This window comes from Euprymna scolopes, chromosome 21, assembly GCF_053919585.1.
Source record: "Euprymna scolopes isolate OS-2025 chromosome 21, ASM5391958v1, whole genome shotgun sequence".
In the NCBI taxonomy this organism is placed as follows: domain Eukaryota; kingdom Metazoa; phylum Mollusca; class Cephalopoda; order Sepiida; family Sepiolidae; genus Euprymna; species Euprymna scolopes.
Genome location: NC_136502.1, coordinates 69,537,069 through 69,559,011, shown reverse-complemented (window position 1 = coordinate 69,559,011; position 21,943 = coordinate 69,537,069). Strand labels below are relative to the sequence as shown.

At 38.5% G+C, this 21,943-nt stretch overlaps 1 long non-coding RNA gene across 1 annotated transcript in view; it reads right to left on the bottom strand.

Annotated features, from left to right (window-relative positions):
* LOC145242452 (uncharacterized) overlaps nt 1-3,241 on the bottom strand; it is a 52,889-nt gene extending 49,648 nt beyond the window's left edge. Inside the window, exon 1 of the long non-coding RNA XR_013862740.1 lies at nt 3,010-3,241. This is a non-coding gene — a long non-coding RNA (uncharacterized LOC145242452). The remainder of the gene's footprint in view (nt 1-3,009) is intronic.
* Between the last annotated feature and the right edge of the window lie 18,702 nt (nt 3,242-21,943).

Genomic DNA, 21,943 nt, shown 5'->3' with positions numbered 1-21,943 from the left:
AATTTTCGTCACTGAAAAATAAGTTTGTTTTTTTTGGCTTTTTGGTCTTCCGTAGTTTCCTTTTTATCAAGTACAAATGTAAACAGGGTAATCAAATCAACTCGAAGTAACTGGTTGCCTATATGAATAAGTGGAATTATTTTAAATTCAGGTACTTATATTATAATATTTTTGCATATTCTCATAGAAAATCACCCTAAATCTTAGTTAGACAAGAAATAAACAAATTAATTCTTTCAAAAACCTTTCTTTTTTTTTTTTTAAACTATTTATATACGTTTTTTGTGCAAAACAAAAAACGCCAATTGTTAACTTTTGGGGAAAATTTAACATTTCAAATTTAATTAAAAATAGTAGAAAAAGTTTTACATTATTCTGCTTTCTATATGATAAAATTTATCTTTCTGGAAAAAAAAGTTACTCAGAAATAATAGATTTTAATAAATGTAATTTCGTTTTAAAAAACAACAACTTGATTTTTCGGCCACTTTTGGCGGTGCCTAGGTTAATACCATACAAACGGTAAATTTGCGACGGAAACGGTTACCCTATTCTTTTAAAGCACATCGAAAACTACCAAAAACTATTTTTTTTTTCTATACGAATGTGAGACGAGCCGTAAAGCAAAATAATACCGATTTTTCTTTATTTTTTAATTTCCTCGTATCTTTATTGAAAGATGAAAACAGAAAAAGAAATCGAAACACCTTTTAGCCAAAAAACACTAAAAAAAATGCCCCTTCTCTTAGGTGGCCAGAAAGTGGGTGCTCATTTTAAGTTAAATTGACATGGAAAAGTGATCACTCACTTTTCGAAAATGTAATTTCTTCATACCATGAAAACTATTGTTTTGCGACGGAAACGGTTTGCAGATTCGTTTTTAGCACACCGAAATCTACAAAAAAATATTGGCAGGATTGCAGTTTACAGGGAAATCAAGGGACGCAACTCCTGCCAAACTAAAAAGGACGCAAACAGAATCACCGGGGGGCACCTGTTTCAATTTTTCTTTTTATTGTTAATTTAAATGAACTGTTTGAATAAGTTATTTTTTTAACAAAGGAAGAACATAGAACTTTATAAAACAGTTATAAATTATTTTAAGAAAGAATTATTTTAATAACATAGAATTATTTGAAGAACATAGAATTTTATTAAACAGTTAATTTTTAAAACGAAAAACAGTTATGAATTATTTTAAGAAAGAATTATTTGAAGAACATAGAATTATTTTAAGAACATAGAACTTTATTAAACAGTTAATTTTTAAAACGAATACTGTTCGCGGATGCATCTGATGATTCGTGGAAAACATTCACCCTTCTCTCTTTTTCGCCATAAAAATTCCATCAGATGCAAGCCGAACATATTTTGTCGATTCCCGAACTTTCGTATATGTTTTTTGGCGTGTGACCATAGTCCTTCAATAGTCTGTGTGTGCACTGAAGGGTCCAACGGATCAACGAAGTTGTCTTCGTGGACGACAGTGTCGTGCTCATAAATTCCTTGAGCGAGTCGATCAAGTCCTTGGTAAGCCGCCCAACCGTCAGAAATAATTCTTGTTCCTGGCAGGCACCATGAATTTATGATTGGAAACAGGGTATCTCGATCCCTATTTTCCACTATTGCGAAATTGCACAAATTCGAGCCTCTTTCCACCGCCAAAAAGCCAAACGCCCTTCCTCACACGTCCCCTATTATACTTTCGTCGGAAAAAATATGACTCATCCACCTCCACTTCTTTAGGTGTCGAATGTTCGTCTCTCCCACCTAACATGATGGGATGGTCCAGCATGTCCTGTTCACAGACTTCTCTTATGAATGACATCCAATCTACGATTGTATGGTTACTCACATTTGCTTCCTGTTTAATTTTAATCTGCGGCATCTCCATGCTCCAACTGAGCAAAATAACTAAAATCTGCTTTATTGTCAGATGACTTCTCTGTAAGAAGGAACCCATCCTTGGCAAACCACCCTTCTTACAGACAGGACACTTCCACGCAAAACCATCCCCTTTGGCTCCGTTTTTATAGAGAATTCGATCTCTCTCACACGAGCTGCAGAAACTCCTATTCGGTATGAGTCCCAATGAGGCCGCTGTTTGTAACTGTGCCTCGTTATTTGGTGGCAGCAAATTATACAAATGCTCATAGGTCCACTTCTGCTCTTCCACTTCAGTCGTAGACATAACGTGGTCAACGATAGTAGTTCTCATTTTGGTAAAAAAAAATAAAAACGTAAAGAATAAAAGTATAATAAAAGATTGTAAAAACAAAAAATTAAAGAAGAAAATAATTTAGAAGTAAAACGAATAAAAAACAAAGGAATTAGAAAGAAATGAACTATTCAAAAGAAATCTTAAAACTTGTTATATTATTCCACGTGTAGTAGGTTCGGTTAAAATTCGTAATTTAAAAATTGAAACAGGTGCCCCCCGGTGATTCTGTTTGCGTCCTTTTTAGTTTGGCAGGAGTTGCGTCCCTTGATTTCCCTGTAAACTGCAATCCTGCCAAAATATTTTGTTATATACGAACGTGAGACAGGCCTTAATGTAAAACGTTACCTTAAAAACTGAGCACCCCTCCCTACAAATATTGACTTTCCTATCTTTTTTTTTTTTTTAATATGATAGACTAGTGTCTATTTGATAATAATCCGCTGAAAATTAAAAAAAAAAAAAAAAAAAAAAAGATGAAAATAAAAAAATATAGAGGGGGCAATTTTCTTCAGGTCACCATAATATGTTAGGACGCACAAAACTTATCCAGATAAGTAAAAGAGTAACTTGGTACTTTGGTATCATGATTTTTATTTATTTTTTTTTTTATATATATTTGAATATTTGGCTACTTTTGTCATTTCGTGGCTTCTCTGGTAAATCCCCGAAAGAGAGATACAAACAATTGGTTCAAAACTTACGAAAGTAAGCCGAAGTCAGATTCAGTGGTCTTTACCAATTTATCAATAAAAATGTGCGAGCAGAGGAGAAGAAAAAGAAAGTCTTACTTTTTAAAATGTGTCGGGTTAGAAAATGTGAACTTAGACCAGCCACTAAGAGAATTAAAAAGTTAATCTCCGAAATTATCGTTCAACTTTTCAAACGATTAGAAAATATTCGTTATGAAAAGCAAAGCCGGCAGTTTTAAAAATACGAAACGATTGTTTGTGGGAGTTGAAACACTCAAGTTAACTCGATTGTCGTCCTTTAACTCTGATAACACTTATGTTGAATTCTACGGTTTAAAATCTGTTGAAAGTCAAAATAAATACATAGTTAAAACTCATTAATTTACAAAGCTAGCAGTTTTAAAACTTAAATACGAAATAATCTATACGTGTACGTTGCATTTTAAAAATCTGTTGAATTTTACGTTTAAAATTTGTAGAAATTCGAAATTAAACAACAAAAAAGAGGCATTTTCATTTAAATTATTTTGTTCTTACGGTTTAAAATATTTTCATTTAAATTGTTTTGTTCTTACTGTTTAAAATATTTTCATTTAAATTGTTTTGTTCTTACTATTAAAAAAAAATTCAGTTTCTTGTGACATGATTTTGCACGCGTTCCTTTTTATTTAATAGACTGAGTTCTTTCTCTCTTGAGTTCTTTATTGAACAAAAATTTATTTCCCTCATGGAGAAGATCATTCGTCTGGATAAGTTTGACGTATCCTCGGCAGACCCTCAGGCTAGCAAGCTTTGGAGATTGTGGTATCGTAACTTTAATTACTATTTATCAACTATTGCTTTGTTAAACCCTGATAACCTTCTTAGTGACACACAATATGGTTTCCGTTCTGCTAGATCTACAGCAGATGTGCTTACAGTTATATCTCATAGGATTAGCGAATCTCTCGACAGAGGCAACCTTTCTAGGGCAATTGCTCTTGACATATCAAAGGCCTTTGATAGGGTATGGCATAAAGGTTTACTTCACTAGATCTCCAGCTATGGTATTGCTGGAAATGTCTTTTCAATTATTAAATCATTTCTCTCTGATAGGTTCATAAGAGTAGTAGTTGAGGGGCAAAAATCAGAAGCTCACAGTATAAATGCTGGAGTCCCTCAGGGGTCCATCCTGGGCCCAACTCTTTTCCTGATCTACATTAATGATCTTCCAAATCACATCCTTACATCATTCGTAGACATTTTTGCAGATGACACTACCATCTATGGTAGCACATCTAAGACAGTAAACGACCAAGTTCTCTCCGATTCTCTCTCCTCTGATCTTGATCACGTTGTACAATGGGGAAAGGAGTCGCTGATTACTTTTAATGCATCTAAAACTAAGCTTCTATCTTTACATCATCAACGTTCTGATCCCCATCTGGCATAAATTAAAATGAATGGCTCTCGTCTTGGGAGGCCTCAAGTTTTGACAGGCTTATTGGCTTGACCTTTACTCCTGATCTTAAATGGAATACGTACATCAAATCTGTTGCCAAGGCCGCTGGAAAAATGGTGGGATCCTTCTATCGATCCAGTAGATATCTCACTGCTGATGCTATTCTCTATCTATATAAGAGCCAGATACGTCCAAGGATGGAGTACTGTTGCCACATATGGGCAGGAGCTGCTAGAAAAGACTTGTCCTGCCTTGATAGGTTTCAAAATAGACTTCGTGGCCTGGTGGGAGATGTCCTTTTCTCTTCGCTGCAACCTCTGTCTCACAGAAGAGATGTTGCGAGTTTGTCTCTGCTTTATCGTTATTTTCATGGAAAGTGTTCAACTGAGCTTCAATCTATGGTCCCCCCTCGCCAAACTTTCACAAGAAACACTAGACTAGCTGAAAACATTATCAATAATTTTCCCCACTCTTTATCTGTACCTAAACCTAAACATAGATTCCATGATCAAAGCTTCTTTCTTAGAACTGCATGCCTGTGGAATTGTCTTCCGTTTTCCTGCTTTCCAGCTTTCTATAATATGGTTGTCTTCAAGTCCAACGTGAACAAGTTTCTGATGAGCCGTTCCACTTAAGTTAACAAATTTACCGAACTTCCATTACTATCGATTACTATATTGTCCTTTTGACTACTGTACACTCTTTAACCCTTATCCTTGAGTGGCCTATCAGCCTTGATAAGTGGTGACGTTTATGTAAAAAAAAAAAACAAAAAAAAAACTGGAAGTTCTTTATTTAAACATCGGTCCCACTGTTGCTGACGTTATCACGGGTTGTTCAGGATTTGAATACGCTGTCGAATTACTGAAAGTCTCCAAGCGTTATTTATGCTAGACATTTGCTTTCAATGCCTCTGCAACAAGAAAACAAGTCTGTCGACCAATATCTTCAGATCTTGAATCAACTGATGCGCTAACTCTCAAAGAGGCTACTCAATGTGCTAGGGCTTTAGAACAAGCTCACTTTCGTGCTGAATCATACGCTTCCCCGATTGGAGCAGCTGCTGCTACTACTACTACGACTACTACTACTTCTATTAGAACTAACAATGTGTTTACTGATCCTGCCGAAGAGGTCACTATTACTAAAATTTCTGATTCTACTGGTTCTTGTATAGAGTGTGACTCTGTACAAATTCTGCTGCCCTTCCTGCTCATGGCAAGTGTTACAACTGTGGCAGGAGACATCACTTTAAGGATGATCGCCGTCATTGTCCTGCCCGTGATAAGGTATGTTGAAACTATGTTAAACTCGGTCATTTCTCCAAAGTTTGCCGTTCTACTATGCCGACACCTTTACGTTCTACTTCTGCTATTATGGTAGCCCATGCTAAAGATGGTGATAGGTGCCCTTCCATTATTAAAATTGTTGAATTAAAAGGAAAAAAATTAACTGCTCTCATAGACACCGGCAGTTCTGATAACTTTATCAGTGCTCGTTTTGTTAAAATAATGAAGCTGTCTACTTCAAAATGTAATTCCGCAATTTCCATGGCATCATCCGCTGTTTCCCTCAAACTATCTGAATATTGTACTGAGAACATTTCATTTAATGGTTGTGAGTATAAAGAAATTGACTTTACAGTGCTTCCTGATTCCTGTATGGATATTATACTCAGAGTGCCTTTTTTAAAACTACATCAGGGTATCACTATTTCTTTTGGTGGACTTCAAGATATTCTAAAAATCTGTGCCCTAAGATCAGCTGTGTCCCTGTGAAATTGTTTCGAAACTTAACCCCCGACTGCAAACCTATTGCTACTAAATCCCAAAATTACTGTGTGGAGGATGCTCGATTCATTGAAAAGGAAATTCTACAACTGCATTAGGATGATGTAATTAAAAGAAGTTATTCATCATGGCGTGCTCAAATTGTTGTGACTTTGTCGCTTAATAAAAAGAAATGGTTGGTAGTTGATTTCTCCCAAACTTTTAACCGTTTCACCTTACTTGATGCATACTCTTTGCTTCGGGTTGAGGATCTCGTGAACCAAATAACCCCCAATATCGTATATTTAGTATAATTGACTTATCCAAAGCATACTAGCAGATCGAAATTTGTCCCAAAGATCGACCCTACACGGCCTTTCAAGCTGGAAATCATTTGTACCAATTCAAACGAATACCCATGGGTGTCACTAATGGAGTTTCTGCTTTTCAACAGTTTATGAATTCTTTCATTTCTGACAAAAACTTATCTGGAACTTTTTCATATATAGATGATATTACTATTTGTGGTAAAACTTAGGAGGAACATGATGTTAATTTGGAATGTTTTTTAAAGGCTACCTCAACATATAACCTCAAAATAAACTGAGAAAAATTAAAGTTTTCATTTCATTCCTGTAGTGATATGCAAATTAAGTATAATAAATAGTAAATTAATATAATATGCAAATTAAGTATAATTTGCATATGAGCAGATAGCTCATATTTATAAACCAACACTAACTAGAATAGATGGTTGTTGAACACTTGCTTAACGTTATACACAACATATCAATGGTGTTGCCGATAGGATGTTCTCTGGTCTTTGAAGACCCGGAATATGTAGATACTTGGATTCGTTGCTTTGCTACTAATGCGAGAAGCAAAAAGTTGAAATCAACAAAAAACAAGGAGGAGAGAATGAAATCACCGACTTGTTCATGGCTAACGCTGGTTGTGAAGCAATTATGAAGGTTGATACAATGGTTTACCTTCGATAACTAGAAGAAATGACTTTTGAAGAAATAAGTCAGGTTATCAAGGGAAACATGAGGCCAAAGAAAAGACTGGTGATTGCAGAAAGGACCAAGTTTATGGCAATGAAGCAGGAAGAGGATGAACTGATAGTAAAATATTTACATCGGTTAAGAAGTGTGAGTAAATATTGTGACTTTGAAAAACTAAGAACAGAAGAACAGACAACAGAAGAAGACTTAATTCAACTAAGATGGATTGAAGGTATGCATAATTCGGCACATAAATATAAGCTAATGGAACAGTTACAACTTACAAACATGCCCTTGAATATGTGTAAGAATTTATACAACAGCAGGAATTGATACATACCTACAACCAAAATAAAAAAAAACTCCTACGAAAGAAATAATGGTTGACACATTTATGGTAGAAACGGGGGAAAAAATGTACTTACTATGGATAAATTTATGAAAGGAAAAAAGAAAAATACCCAGCGTTTGGAAAAACATGTTCAAAGTGTTTTAAAAAGAATCATTTCAAAGAAGTATGCAAAACGAAAAATGTGGAAAAAATAGAGGATGAAAATAGACAAATTTTTAATGTAAAGAAGAATAATATACAAAATACTGGATCAAGGAATGGAGATATAAAAATGAAAATCAACAATTGTGTTGTTGGAATGTCAAATTGATACTGGCAGTGAAGTAACCATAATTCCCAGAAATTTGTGGGAAAAAATAGGAAAACCGCGTTTAAAAAAAAGCAATGTACAATTACATCAGTTTGATGGCTCGGTTATAGCAATTATGGGTTACTTTGAAGGTTCAATAGAACTAAAAGAAAAGTATGAAGTAGTATCCATTATACTTACAAATTGCTGAAAAACGCATGGACTATTGGGGAATGATGTATTAAAAATAAATTCAACAAAGTTGATTAATGAGATAGAAATGGAAAAAACAGGAAAATTAAAAAATTATGAAGCTAGCCTGAAATTAAAAGAAAATGTTCCCCCCTGAAGTGAGTAGTATCAGTAAGTAAAGAATTGCCTTTTAGAAAGGTTTTATTAACTGTAAAATACACGTACGCTCTTGAAAGGATCGAGCGGGAAAATGAAACAGAGGGCGCTTTTATTATGAATGTCAATCCCAAGGGGGATAACTCTTAACAACAAATTAAATCATAACATTTTCCCCGTCCTAAAGTATTCAAGTAAGGGGTAATTAATTATAGACAAAATTTTTTTTTTTTTTTTTTTTTTTTTTTTTTTTTACAATCACATAAGAATCATTTTATTTACAAATAACATATGAACCCAAACTGCAGTTTTTTCAGTATTTAGTCACAAAATCCTTATATTTACTAGGGAATTGTCGAACTCGGGACGACCTCTGCACAGATTGGCAGGAATGCTGATTTTCAGTATTATTTTTTAGTGAAATCTGATTTTCTTCAAGATCAGACGATTGATTTTTGTCTTCCTCATGACCAATGTTTTCATTAGTAGAAGGTTCAAATAAAGTCTCTGAAGTAGTAGGATTATTATTAGAGTTTTCTTCATTTGATGAGTTTGGAGCTAAGTCTCGAACGTTGACAGTGGTTTCAGTACCAGAAGGTAGTTGAACATAAGCGTAGTGGGGGTTGACATCTATTAGGGTGGCAGGCGTTACAGGAGGGTCATGTTTACTTGTTTTAGTGTGGTTTCTAATATATATTGGGCCTGGTTTAACCCAAGAAGGAATTGAAATTCCGGAAGCAGATTTACGACTATATTTAAATAGTCTATCATGGGGAGTCATATTAGTGGCAGTACAAAGTAATGATCTAATTGAATGAAGTGCGTCCGGTAGTATGTCTTCCCAATAAGGTAGTTTCATTTGATTAGAATGTAATGTTGTTTGAATGGCCTTCCATAAGGTACCGTTGAGTTTTTCAATCTGTCCATTACCTTCAGGATGATATCTACTTGTTTTAGAAGTAGCAATTCCTTTTTTGTGTAAAAAATCCTTTATTTCTCTTGCTAAGAAATCAGAAGCACGGTCAGTATGTATCATGTCAGGCAAACCAAAAATTGAAAAGAGTTTGTTTAGACAGTGGATAACGGTTTTGCTTGTCATATCTCTGCAAGGAAAAGCGAAAGGAAAACGGGAATACTCATCAATTAGAGTAAGTAGATATTTGTTGCCATGTATAGAAGTAGGTAGAGGGCCTTTAAAATCAAGATTTAATCGTTGAAAAGGTAATATGGCTTGAATGAGAGTCCCTCCATTGGTATTGGCGAATTTGGGTTTCAGTAATTGACAGGACGAGCAAGAGTCAGTAATATTCTTAATTTGATCCAAAGTAAAAGGGAGGTTCCTCGTTCTTATAAAATGGCTTAGTCTTGAAACACCAGGATGACATAATTGTTTATGTAAATCACGAAGATCTTGTAGATTGTAAGTAAGAGCAGAGATGCGAGAGGATGTGTCGGCAGCAATATTTTCAGGTCCAGGTCGATAAACTATAGTGAAATTGTATTGGGATAATTCTATACGCCAACGACATATTTTGTCATTCTTAATTTTTGATTTTCTTTTATTGTCGAATATGAAGCTGATGCTCTTCTGATCTGTGATGACTTTAAAGTGCCTGCCGAGTAGAAAATGTCGCCACTTACGGAGAGCTTCTACAATAGCGGCTGCCTCTTTTTCTACTGCATGGTGCTTAATTTCGTTAGTATTGAGAGTTCTTGAAAAAAATGCAATAGGACGACCTTCTTGATTTAGTGTTGCAGCAATACAATAGTTACTAGCGTCCGTTTCTACTTCAAATTCTTTATTTGGATCTACCGTTATTAAAATGGCGTCTTTTAGATCATTTTTCAATGTTTGAAAAGATTTTAATACAGATGGAGGTAGTGGAAATTCTTTGTTTTGATTTAGTAATAAAATTTTATCAGAAAATTTTTTAATGAATTTGCAGTAATAGGAAAACATTCCAACTATTCTTTTTTGAGATTTAAGATTCAGTGGAGGTGGCATTTCGAGTAATGGTTTTAGTCTTTGATAATCGGGAGCTATTTGATTATTTTCTATGGTGTAGCCGAGTAGAGTAATAGAACTAGAAGAAATTATGCTTTTATTTTCATTTAAAGTGATGTTATATTGTTTAGCAATTTTGTAGAATTTTTGAAGATTGTAATCGTGTTCTTCTTGATTTTTTCCGCATATAGTTACGTTATCAACATACACAAAGGTATTGGTTAGATTTTCTTTTTCTATAATATAGTCTATGCTCCTCTGGAAAGCACTTACTCCATTGGTGACGCCAAAAGGAAGACGAGTAAATTGAAAAAGTTTGCCACTTACTTCAAACGCAGTGAATTTACGATCAGCATGATTTATAGGTATTTGGTGATAAGCAGATTTTAGGTCGAGAGTAGAGAAGATGTTATATTGAGCGATGTCGTCTACCATCTTATTGATATTAGGCATTGGGTAAGCGTCTAGTTCCGTTAATCTATTAATGGTATCGCTGTAGTCGACTACCATTCTTTTCTTATGATTCTCATTCGAAGTTACAAGAACTTGCGCTCGCCACGGAGATATCGAAGGTTCAATTATGCCTTCTTTCAACATTCTAGCAGTCTCTTCTTTTATGAATTTGTTGGCGGCAAAAGTGTAACGTCGGGATTTTGTCGCAATAGGAGTAGTATGAGGAGAAAGATTAGAAAAGAGAGGAGGGGGTGGAACGTTTATGGTAGGAAAAAAATTATTCGTGTTTATAGCTCCAATTATAAGTTTGTCTCTAGGACCGTCGAATTTAAGTGTTACTTTTTTATATTTTTTTAAAATATCTTTTCCGATTATTAAATCAATGAAAAGGTTTTCAATGATTTCAATTGTTATTCCAGAATGGGTTTTATCTTTCAGTATTAAATCCACGACAGCTTCGCCAGTTATTTTAGCATGTTGATCGGAAGCAGCCAGAGCTATAGTTTTGTTTTTAGGTATTGTGAAGAGTTTAAGTTTTTTAGCAGTATTTTCATTAATGAATGTTTTTACACTGCCGGAGTCCACCATAGCGTTCACGAAGTGCCCGTTAATTTGGCATTGAGTGAATGTGACATCTTTGGAGTTAGTTCCTAGTCAGGATAGAGAAGGTGAGGGGTAGTCAGAGTCGTCATAAAGAACAGCAGTATGAGTGTTAGAAATAGAAGATTTACACACTTTAGCCCAATGACCATTTTTTTTGCATTTTTTACATTCGGCGTTTCGTGCAGGACATAAATATCGAGGATGACGTGATTTTCCACAGAAAAAACAAACCCCTTTTGGATGCATATTTTCTTTAGTCACAGCTATACGATTGTAGCCTGAAGGATTATTTGTAGCTGCTACAGTAAAGTTATTTGCATAGCTTATCGAATGCTTTTCTGCTTGTTCAAGAGATCTGGCCGTGGCATATGTGTCTTGTAAAGTCAGGATGGGTTTTTCTAACAGTCGTTGTCGGATGGACGAAGAAGAAATTCCACCGATGAAAGCTTCCCGAATGTATTGATTTTTGTTTTCTTCAGCAGAAACCGCTTCGAAGTTACATGTTTTGGCAAGCATTTCCAATTTTAGTATGAAGGCATCTATATTTTGTGTTGTTTGTTGCTTCGTCGTCATCAATCGATATCTATTATAAACAATATTTTCAGGTTTTAAATAAGCGGCGTCCAATGTTCTTAATGCACTATCGTAGTCGGTTTTATCGCTTATTAAATCGAAAACAGAGGCTGAAATACAATTGATCAAGGCAAAGAAATTATCTGAAGTGTTTTTGATTAATCCGTTATTATGTGAGCGGATATAATTCTGGAGGGTTAATTTCCAATGCCTATAGGATTTTTCGGAATTAGGGCATGTAGGTTCCACCTCGAATCTGTCGGGACGTAAGATTCGATCCATTATTTTTTTTTTTTTTTTTACAGTTAATAAAATTGAAGTGAGTAGTATCAGTAAGTAAAGAATTGCCTTTTAGAAAGGTTTTATTAACTGTAAAATACACGTACGCTCTTGAAAGGATCGAGCGGGAAAATGAAACAGAGGGCGCTTTTATTATGAATGTCAATCCCAAGGGGGATAACTCTTAACAACAAATTAAATCATAACACCCCCTCCTACTACAAAGCGAGAAAAGTACCAGTGTGTCATGAGTAAGTTGCTGGAATCTGTGTTAAATACAGAAGTAATCAACCATCTCAACAAAAATAACCTTCTTAGTGACACTCAATATGGTTTCCGTTCTACTAGATCTACAGCAGATGTGCTTACAGTTATATCTCATAGGATTAGCAAATCTCTCGACGGAGGCAACCTTTCTAGGGCAATTGCTCTTGACATATCTAAGGCCTTTGATAGGGTATGGCATAAAGGTTTACTTCATGGAAATGTCTTCTCAATTATTAAATCATTTCTTTCTGATAGGTTCATAAGAGTAGTAGTTGAGGGGCAAAAATCAGAAGCTCACAGTATTAATGCCGGTGTCCCTCAGGGGTCCATCCTGGGCCCAACTCTTTTCCTGATCTACATTAATGATCTTCCAAATCACATCCTTACATCATTTGTAGACATCTATGCTGACGACACTACCATTTATGGTAGCACATCTAAGACAGTAAACGACCAAGTTCTTTCCAATTCTCTCTCCTCTGATCTTGAGCACATTGTACAATGGAGTAAGGAGTGGCCGGTTACTTTTAATGCATCTAAAACTAAGCTTCTATCTTTACATCATCAACATTCTGATCCACATCTGGCATCAATTGAAATGAATGGCTCTCTTCTTCAGGAGGCCTCAAGTTTTGACAAGCTTCTTGGCTTGACCATTACTCCTGATCTTAAATGAAACACGTATATCAAATCTGTTGCCAAGGCCGCTGGAAAAATGGTGAGATCTTTCTATCGATCCGGTAGATATCTCACTGTTGATGCTATTCTCTATCTATATAAGAGCCAGGTACGTCCAAGGGTGGAATACTGTTGCCACATCTGGGCAGGAGCTGCTAGAAAGGACTTGGCCTGCCTTGATAGAGTTCAAAATAGACTTCGTAGCCTCGTAGGAGATGTCCTTTTCTCTTCCTTGCAACCTCTATCTCACAGAAGAGATGTTGCGAGTTTGTCTCTGCTTTATCGTTATTTTCATGGAAAGTGTTCAACTGAGCTTCAATCTATGGTCCCCCCTCGCCAAACTTTCACAAGAAACACTCGTCTAGCTGTAAACACTATCAATAATTCCCCCCACTCTTTATCTGTGCCTAAACCTAAACGTAGATTCCATGAACAAAGCTTCTTTCTTAGAACTGCACGCCTGTGGAATTGTCTTCCGTTTTCTTGCTTTCCGGCTGACTACAATATGGTTGTCTTCAAGTCTAACGTAAATAAGTTCTTGATGAGCCGTTCCATATAAGTTATCAAATTTACCAAATTTTCATTACTAATGATTACTATATTGTCCAATTTCTACTGTACACTCTTTAACCCTTATCCTTGAGTGGCCTCTTGGCCTTGATAATGTGGTGATGCCTATGTAAAAAAAAAAAAAAAGTTAATAAAGGAAGATTTATTAGAACCTGCCTCTTCAGGAGAAAGTAAATGGGCATCACCCATTGTGGTATTAAAAAAAAAGATAGTGACTTGAGAATTTGTGGAGATTATAAAATAGGGGTGAACCATAAAGTTTGCATCAACTCGTACCCTATTCCGAATGTGGAAGTAGCTTTACATAAACTTGCTGGAATGAAAGTATTTTTGAAGATAGACCTAAATCAGCTTACCACGAAATTCCCATAGATGAAAATTTTAAAGAAATGACGTCGATAAACACACCTATAGCCCTATTGAGGTGGAAAAGAATGCCGTATGGCATAAAAATGGCAAGAGCAATTTTTCAAAAAGCTATTGAAAAAGTAATAGGAAATGTTGAAAATACTATCTGTTATCAAGACGATATATGTGTTGGAGATTTAAATGAAGATGATTTAAAAAAAGCACTGAAAATATACTGAACCGGCTAAGAGACGCTGGCATGACAGTAAATACAAAAAAGTGTGTAACCAACAGTAATTGTAGAGGCCAGAAAGGAGTTATCTCCCTTTCACTCAGACTTTGCATAAGTGGAGTTATCCCCCTTATAAAAGGACAGGCGAATCGCCATTATTTGTTTACACTCGTTCATGGCGACACGCTGTCGGATTAGAAAACCAGCTTGCTTAAAACACAAACCTTACGAACATATTGTCACTTTAAAACGTGAAATACTTATATCGCAGCATTGAACTAAAGATATTGTTACACTATGGAACAAGAAAACGTTCTCTTATTACGTCAACTAGTCGAGTTACAAAAAGAAAACATCGAATTACGGAAGGACATCTTACACGGACGAGCGAACACGTCGCAAACAAAAAGAATGCAGCGACCTTCTATAGGTCTGGACTCAACAGATAGCGAATGGACACTCTTTTTAAACACCTGGTCACGGTACAAGGAGATGTGCAGACTCGAAAATCCAGCTGCAATTCGAAATGAACTGCGAGAAGCATGCACACCGGAAACGGACAGGTTACTGTTTGAGCTCATTGGACCAGAACGACTCAACAATGCGGCAGAGGAGTACCTTCTTCATCAAATACGACTGGTGGCCATTCGAGGCTTACACAAGGAAGTCCACCGACAAACGTTTCACTCCATGAAGCAAAATGAGGGTGAGTCAGTGACCCATTTTTTATCGAGGTTACGTGGCCAGGCGAAATTTTGTGAATTTCGTATTCAGTGTCCGAACGAACCCACTTGCCGGCAGCAGGTTAATTACTCAGACGATATGGTTGCCGGGCAAATGATGGCAGGGTTAAGAAATATCGAACACCAGAGAAGGGTACTGGCAGAGGCAGCTACACTTCCTACCTTGGATCTAAAGTTTTCACGGTTGGTTTGCCTGGAGGCAACAGACGAGGCAACTCCACACTTTTCCGATACCACACAACCTCTCGTGATGTCTGGGGTACAAAGGTCGAATCAAGTACAACAAATGCATGAGGCAAAGGCCCTGTTGACCCCACGGGACACCAAACCTTGCAACGGTTGCGGAAAAACATCACACTGAGGTAGATCGATGAACCGGAAAGATTGCCCAGCAGTGGGACTCAAGTGCCACTTTTGTGGAATAGTAGGGCACATTAAAAAGGTGTGCTGGAAAATTAATAGATCCAAAACGGAGGCTATAAAAAGTGGGAAGTCGTTCATGTTTTGCACCACGGATAAAGCCCCTACTCACAGACACAATGAGAGACAACCGGCAAACATTCCTCACCTTGAGTGGAATGGGAAACAGTTCCAGGTGGGCGCCCCAGAACCGCCCCCCTCAGTTACAGCAGAGGTAACTGTAATGAACAAGTGCCATGCAACCTTTGGAAGGGTGCCAAAGAAGCCGATGAAAGTGAGCACCCACGCCATCCAAGCCTTCGCGGACACAGGAGCCCAAACTTGCTCTGTTGGCCCCGAGATTCAAGGACTCCTCGGGTACCCAAATGGGTACTTGGTTCCAACTACCCATCGGATAAGGGGTATAACAAATAGCCAGTTACACATATTAAGGTGGGATCAAGAGAAACACGACAGGCAGTGTATGTGTCTGACAACACATCCGGGCTCAACTTATCACAAACGGCACTTAAGGAGCTGAAATTATTGCCATCCAATTTTCCTACATCATTATTGCAAAGCAGCTCAGCGGAAACAGAAGAGACGGCCCCTTGCGGGTGCCCGCGCAGAGCACCGGCTCTGAAGAAACCAGCAGCAATCCCATTGGAACCAACCGACATTAACAGAGAAAAATTGGAGCAATGGCTAAAGGAACATTTCAAGGCCAGCGCATTCAATACCTGTCCACACCAACCACTCCAAGTAATGAAGGGTAAACCCTTAGAAATAAAATTCCTCCCAGATGTGACACCGACAGCAATCCACACACCAATACCAATACCTGTCCCCCATCATTGGAAGGAAAAGGTGAAACAAGATATAGACTGTGACGTGGCACTGGGGATAATCGAACCCGTACCGGTAGGCACACCAACTACTTGGTGCTCGAGAATGGTGGTCACACCAAAAAAGGATGGGTCCCCAAGGCGGACGGTGGACTTACAAAAGTTGAACGAGGTGACCATGAGGGAGACGCACCACACTTCGTCCCCATTCAATCAGGTCTCGGTAATACCTGCACATACCAGGAAGACTGTACTCAATGCGTGGAACGGTTACCACAGTTTACCGCTGTCTCCAGCTGCACGAAACGCCACCACGTTCATCACTGAATGGGGTCGATACAGGTACTGTCGAGCCCCTCAAGGATTCCATGGATCAGGAGATGGCTACACCCGTCGATTTGATGATATCACCATGGACATGGCTCGAAAAACTCGGTGTATAGATGACAGTCTCCTCTGGGACAACTCAATGGAATCCTCATTCTGGCACACAATTGAATATATAAACCACTGCGCCAATAGAGGGATTGTGTTTAACCCAGACAAGTTTCACTTTGCTGACATGGAAGTGGAGTTCGCAGGGTTTCAAGTAACAGCGAACGGGGTCAAACCTACAAGAAGAATGACTGAAGCCATCCTGAGCTTCCCCACCCCGACAAATATTACTGGGGTTAGGTCCTGGTTTGGACTCGTAAATCAAGTCTCCTATGCATTCTCACAAGCGGAAGTTATGGCCCCATTCCGAGAGTTGCTGAAAACAAAGGACAGGAAATTTTATTGGGATGAGACATTGGAACAGATATTCCAAGAATCGAAAAAAATAATAGTGAAAAGAATTGAAAAAGGCATCCAAACTTTCGAAATGAACAGAGCAACAGGACTCGCGACAGACTACAGCAAAACAGGGATATTGTATTTTCTGTTTCAAAAGCACTGTAGATGTGAGGGGGAATTAAACATGAGTTGTGGGGATGGCCATTGGAAACTCATCCTGGCGGGATCCCGTTTTACCAACGACGCGGAATCACGATATGCACCAGTGGAAGGTGAAGCCTTGGCTCTGATCTATGGGTTGGAATCATGCCGCATGTTCATACTCGGATGCCCAGACTTGGTGATTACAGTGGATCACTTACCGCTCATAAAGATATTTTCAGACCGAGCCCTGGAGAATATAAAAAACCCACGCCTGTTAAACTTCAAGCAAAGGTCACTCGTGTATAAATTCCGGATGAAGCATCGACCGGGGAAACTCAACTTGGCCCCTGACTGTGCATCTCGGTACCCAGCGGGCACCCCACCAAGAGACCAGGACCAATCCATTGACACCGCAGTCGAAGCCGCCCTCACATCAATATACGAGAATGATACTATGTTAAAAGCCATCACATGGGGAAGGATTATGGCTGCGGCAGCCACAGACGAAGAATGCAGGACTTTGAAAGAACTGATTCAAAATGGCTTCCCCCAGTCACGTAACAATATCCCAACCGTAGTTCGAGTCTTCTGGCCTATGCGTGAGGAGTTATATTGCCTGGAAGGAGTGATCATCAAGGGGAACAAAATCCTAATACCTCGACAACTTCGCGCGGAGGTATTGGAATCTCTTCATTCCACTCATCAGGGTGTGAACAGAATGCTGGCGAATGCAAGACAACGACTATTCTGGCCAGGGTTGGATGCTAACATCAGGCAAACAAGAGCCCAGTGCCGCACGTGCAATGAAATCGCACCATCTCAGCCCAGAGAACCCTTGATGTCCCCAGCAGACCCGGAATTTCTATTCCAACAAGTGGTGGTTGACTTCGTCCAGATGCAGGGTAGACACTTTATGGTATACACAGACAGGTATACGGGATGTGTTGAAGTGGCCCTAATGACGTCGGGAAGAGCCAAGACGGTGTGCGATACCTTGAGGACTTGGTTCTGTACCTACGGCATACCGGAAGAAATTTCGTCGGATGGTGGACCACCATTTGAATCCCAGGAATATGACTCCTTTTTGAGGAATTGGGGCATACGAAAACGTACCTCATCAGCGCATTATGCCCAAGGCAACGGCAGCGCAGAGTTAGCTGTCAAAACCGCGAGACGTATACTGGCGGACAATACGGACAGTTATGGACGCCTGTGCCATGATCAGGTGGCCCGAGCACTACTGACCCATAGGAACATGCCTGTCCAAGATCTGGACATGTCCCCAGCCATGATGCTGTATGGTCGGGTCATTAAAGACCACCTTCCTGTCCTGCGGGACAGATACCAGGTTCGAAAACAGTGGACAGAAATAGGCAAACTAAGGGAAGTGGCAATGGCCAAAAGACACATGAGGAACGAGCAGTATTACAACCAACATTGTCACCCACTCCGGGAACTCCAGGTAGGAGATTACATCCAGATCCAGAACCAGGACGGGAACCACCCACGTCGATGGACAAAGACGGGGAGAATCGTGGAGACCCAGGGGTACCGACAGTACCAAGTCCGGGTCGATGGAAGCAATCGAGTGACATTGCGCAACCGTCAGTTTCTCCGCAGAATACACCCGGTAGTGGATGGCCCTCGTAACATCAGACAAGAAATCCCGAACCCACCTATAAATGTGGAGACCCCACAGGCACAACCTCCGGAGGAGGCAATGGAGGTGGAACAACACGCCGACACGGAATCCCCAAGTGAGCATGAGGAAGAAATGGAAGTGGAAGATACCATGGGAGGAGATACCCCAAAATACAGTCCTCCTCCGTTAAGGGAACCGTCAAGTCGGAGGACAAGAGCCCCAAGGGGTTTGTCGCCGCAAATGCAGGGGAAATCGCACGAGTATTTCTCCACATAAAAGATGACCACAACAACTTGCTTTTGTGGTCATGAGGGGGAGGGGCATGTAGAGGCCAGAAAGGAGTTATCTCCCTTTCGCTCAGACTTTGCATGTGGAGTTATCCCCCTTATAAAAGGACAGGCGAATCGCCATTATTTGTTTACACTCGTTCACGGCGACACGCTGTCGGATTGGAAAACCAGCTTGCTTAAAACGCAAACCTTACAGTAATGAAATATCATTTTTGGATTACTCAATATGAAAGGAAGGGATCTCTCCAGATGAGGCGCTAATAGAGAAAATTCTAAAAGTGGCTACACCAAAAAATAAAAAAGAGTTGGAGTCTTTCTTGGGTTTGGTAAATTTTTATAGAAAATATGTACCAAAATATAATGAGTTGACAGAACTATTTGCGAAGTTAAGAAAAAAAAAATGTAGAGTTCATTTGGTTAGAACACAAACAGAAAGCCTCTGAAAACTTAAAAAAGATTCTGGTGAAAAAGCCAATAGTACAAATTTTTTACCCTAAGAAGAACATAACTCTAACTACTGACGCTAGTGAGCATTCCATATCTGGTATTTTGTCACAAGATGGTCATCCCATAATGTATTTATCGAGGAGATTAACAATGACTGAACACAATTATTCTAACATAGGCACTAGCAATAGTGTGGACAATGGATAGAGCAAGACAGTTCTTGATGGGAAAAAAAAATTCTTGTTGAAAAGTGATCACAGACCACTGGAATTTATTTTCAACCCAAGAAAAGAACTACCGAAAGTTACAACATCCAGAATATTACGTTGGCCGATTAGACTGATGGCATTCGACTTTGACATTGAGTATGTTAAAGGGAATACGATACCGCACGATCCAGATTGAGGTTTTATAGAGAGGATAATGACAAAAACGACGAGGAATTTGAAGACACATTCCTGCACCTTGTAGAAACCGATGTAATATCTGTAGATAAAATGGTTACTGAAACTACAAATGACTCAGTGTTAAACAGAATAGTGTTTAGGATAAAAGAAAATCGTTGGGGAAATTGTTCAATGGCTGAAAGACCATTCAAAGAAATAAGACATAAACTGACTATAGAAATCGGGGTAATATGTAATGGAGACTTGGTAGTTCCTCCAGAAACACAGAGGAGACAGGTTATAAAAAGCGTACATGATGATGTACATTGTGGAATAGCAGCTACGCAAAGAATATTAAATTTGGAAGCATGGTGGCCGCGGTACTCAAGAGACATAGAGGACTATGTAAAAAGATGCACAAAATGCACAGAACTCAGGAATTTCAAGCAAAAGAAAATACATGTGTGGCCCCGAGAAGCAGAATCGTGGAGCAGAGTACATATGGATCATGCCTATGTAAATGAGATAGGACTATTATTAATATTAGTAGACGCATATTCAGGTTGCGGGAAGTGGTGAGAGTACCTGATAAAAAAGTACCACCGTAAAACAAATATTAAGAGTAATATTTTCAAGAAATGGGATACCAAGAACACTGGTGACGGATAACGCGTTAGAATTTGCGGATGCTGATTTGCATGAATGGTTATGAAAAATAGGATGCAGACCTTACAAGACCCCTCCCTACCACCCTCAAAGTAACGGGATAGTGGAAAGAATGGTCCAGACGGTAAAGAAGGGCATAAAAGCATGCGTGCAACAGAAGGAGTGAATCGATGTTTTCCTACCAAGATTATTACTAAGTTATAGAACAATTCCGCATGTAGGCAGATTAAAAAGTCCATCTGCCTTAATGGGCAGGCAATTAAGGTGCCCTTTAGCTATGTCATATGCCACAAATCAAAAGATGTGGTAACAAAAGAAATGGGAATACAGAAGCCAAGACAGCAGAAAGGACATAATACTGCAATATTAAATAAAGAAAATGGGAACAGTGTTCTGGTTCATGCTGACCAAATAAGATCCCAAGTAGAACAATCAGATGAGGAAATGCCTTCAGAGCTGCCCATTATTGATGTAACAGAAGAGTTAATGCAGAATGAGACTGCAGAGGAAGAAGTAGAGAGAGACGAGGTAGAAGAGGAAGAAGTAGAATGGGACAAGGCAGAAGAGGAAGATCAGAATATGCAGGAGGGACACTGCGAGTATAGGGAAAGATGTGATAAATCCAGATCTCCAAGGAAAAGGAGAGAGACAAGAAGTACAAGAAGTACTCGCGGCATAAAGCCCCTCTGTTATAGGAAGATGTACTGATATACAAATTAAGTATAATTTGCATATGAGCAGCTCATATTTATAAACCGACAACAACTAGAACAGGTGGTTGTTGAACGCTTGCTTAGCGATATACATGACATATCAATTCCATCAATTTGCTTGGGTACCAAATTTGTAATGGGACTATGCAACCAGATCCTGAGCATTTGAAACCTCTTTTACAAATGCTTCCTCCTTCCAATTCAGATTCGTTAAAGAGGTGTTTTGGAATGTTTTCGTACTATGCGAAATGGATACCTAAGTCTTCATACAAAATTCGTCGAAAATAAACAATTTCACATGCCTTCTATAGTTATCAATTCCTTTGAAAAATTAATGAAAGACGTTGCCGAATCGTCTGTAAAAGTTATCAATGATGAATTACCATTTACTATTGAAACCGATGCCTCAGAAAAGGCTATCGGAGGCACGCTCTTACAGGCTGAGAGGCCTGTAGCGTTCTTTTCTCGATCGCTAAACCCATCTAAAATATGACTTCACATAGTCGAGAAAGAGACTTATGTCATAGTCGAGTGCATCTGAAAATAGAGGGATCTCCTTGCTGGGAAGCACTTTACTATTGTAACAGACCAGCAAGCTGTATCTTTTATATTTAAACCTGCTAACCAAGGAAAAATTAAAAATGATAAAATTATACGGTGGAAAATCGAACTTCTCCTCTTCAATAATTAAAAATTAAATTATTATAAAAAGTTCTGTAAATATATTTTAAAAAGGCACTCAGAAAGACACCTATTTATTTAAATACATTTTG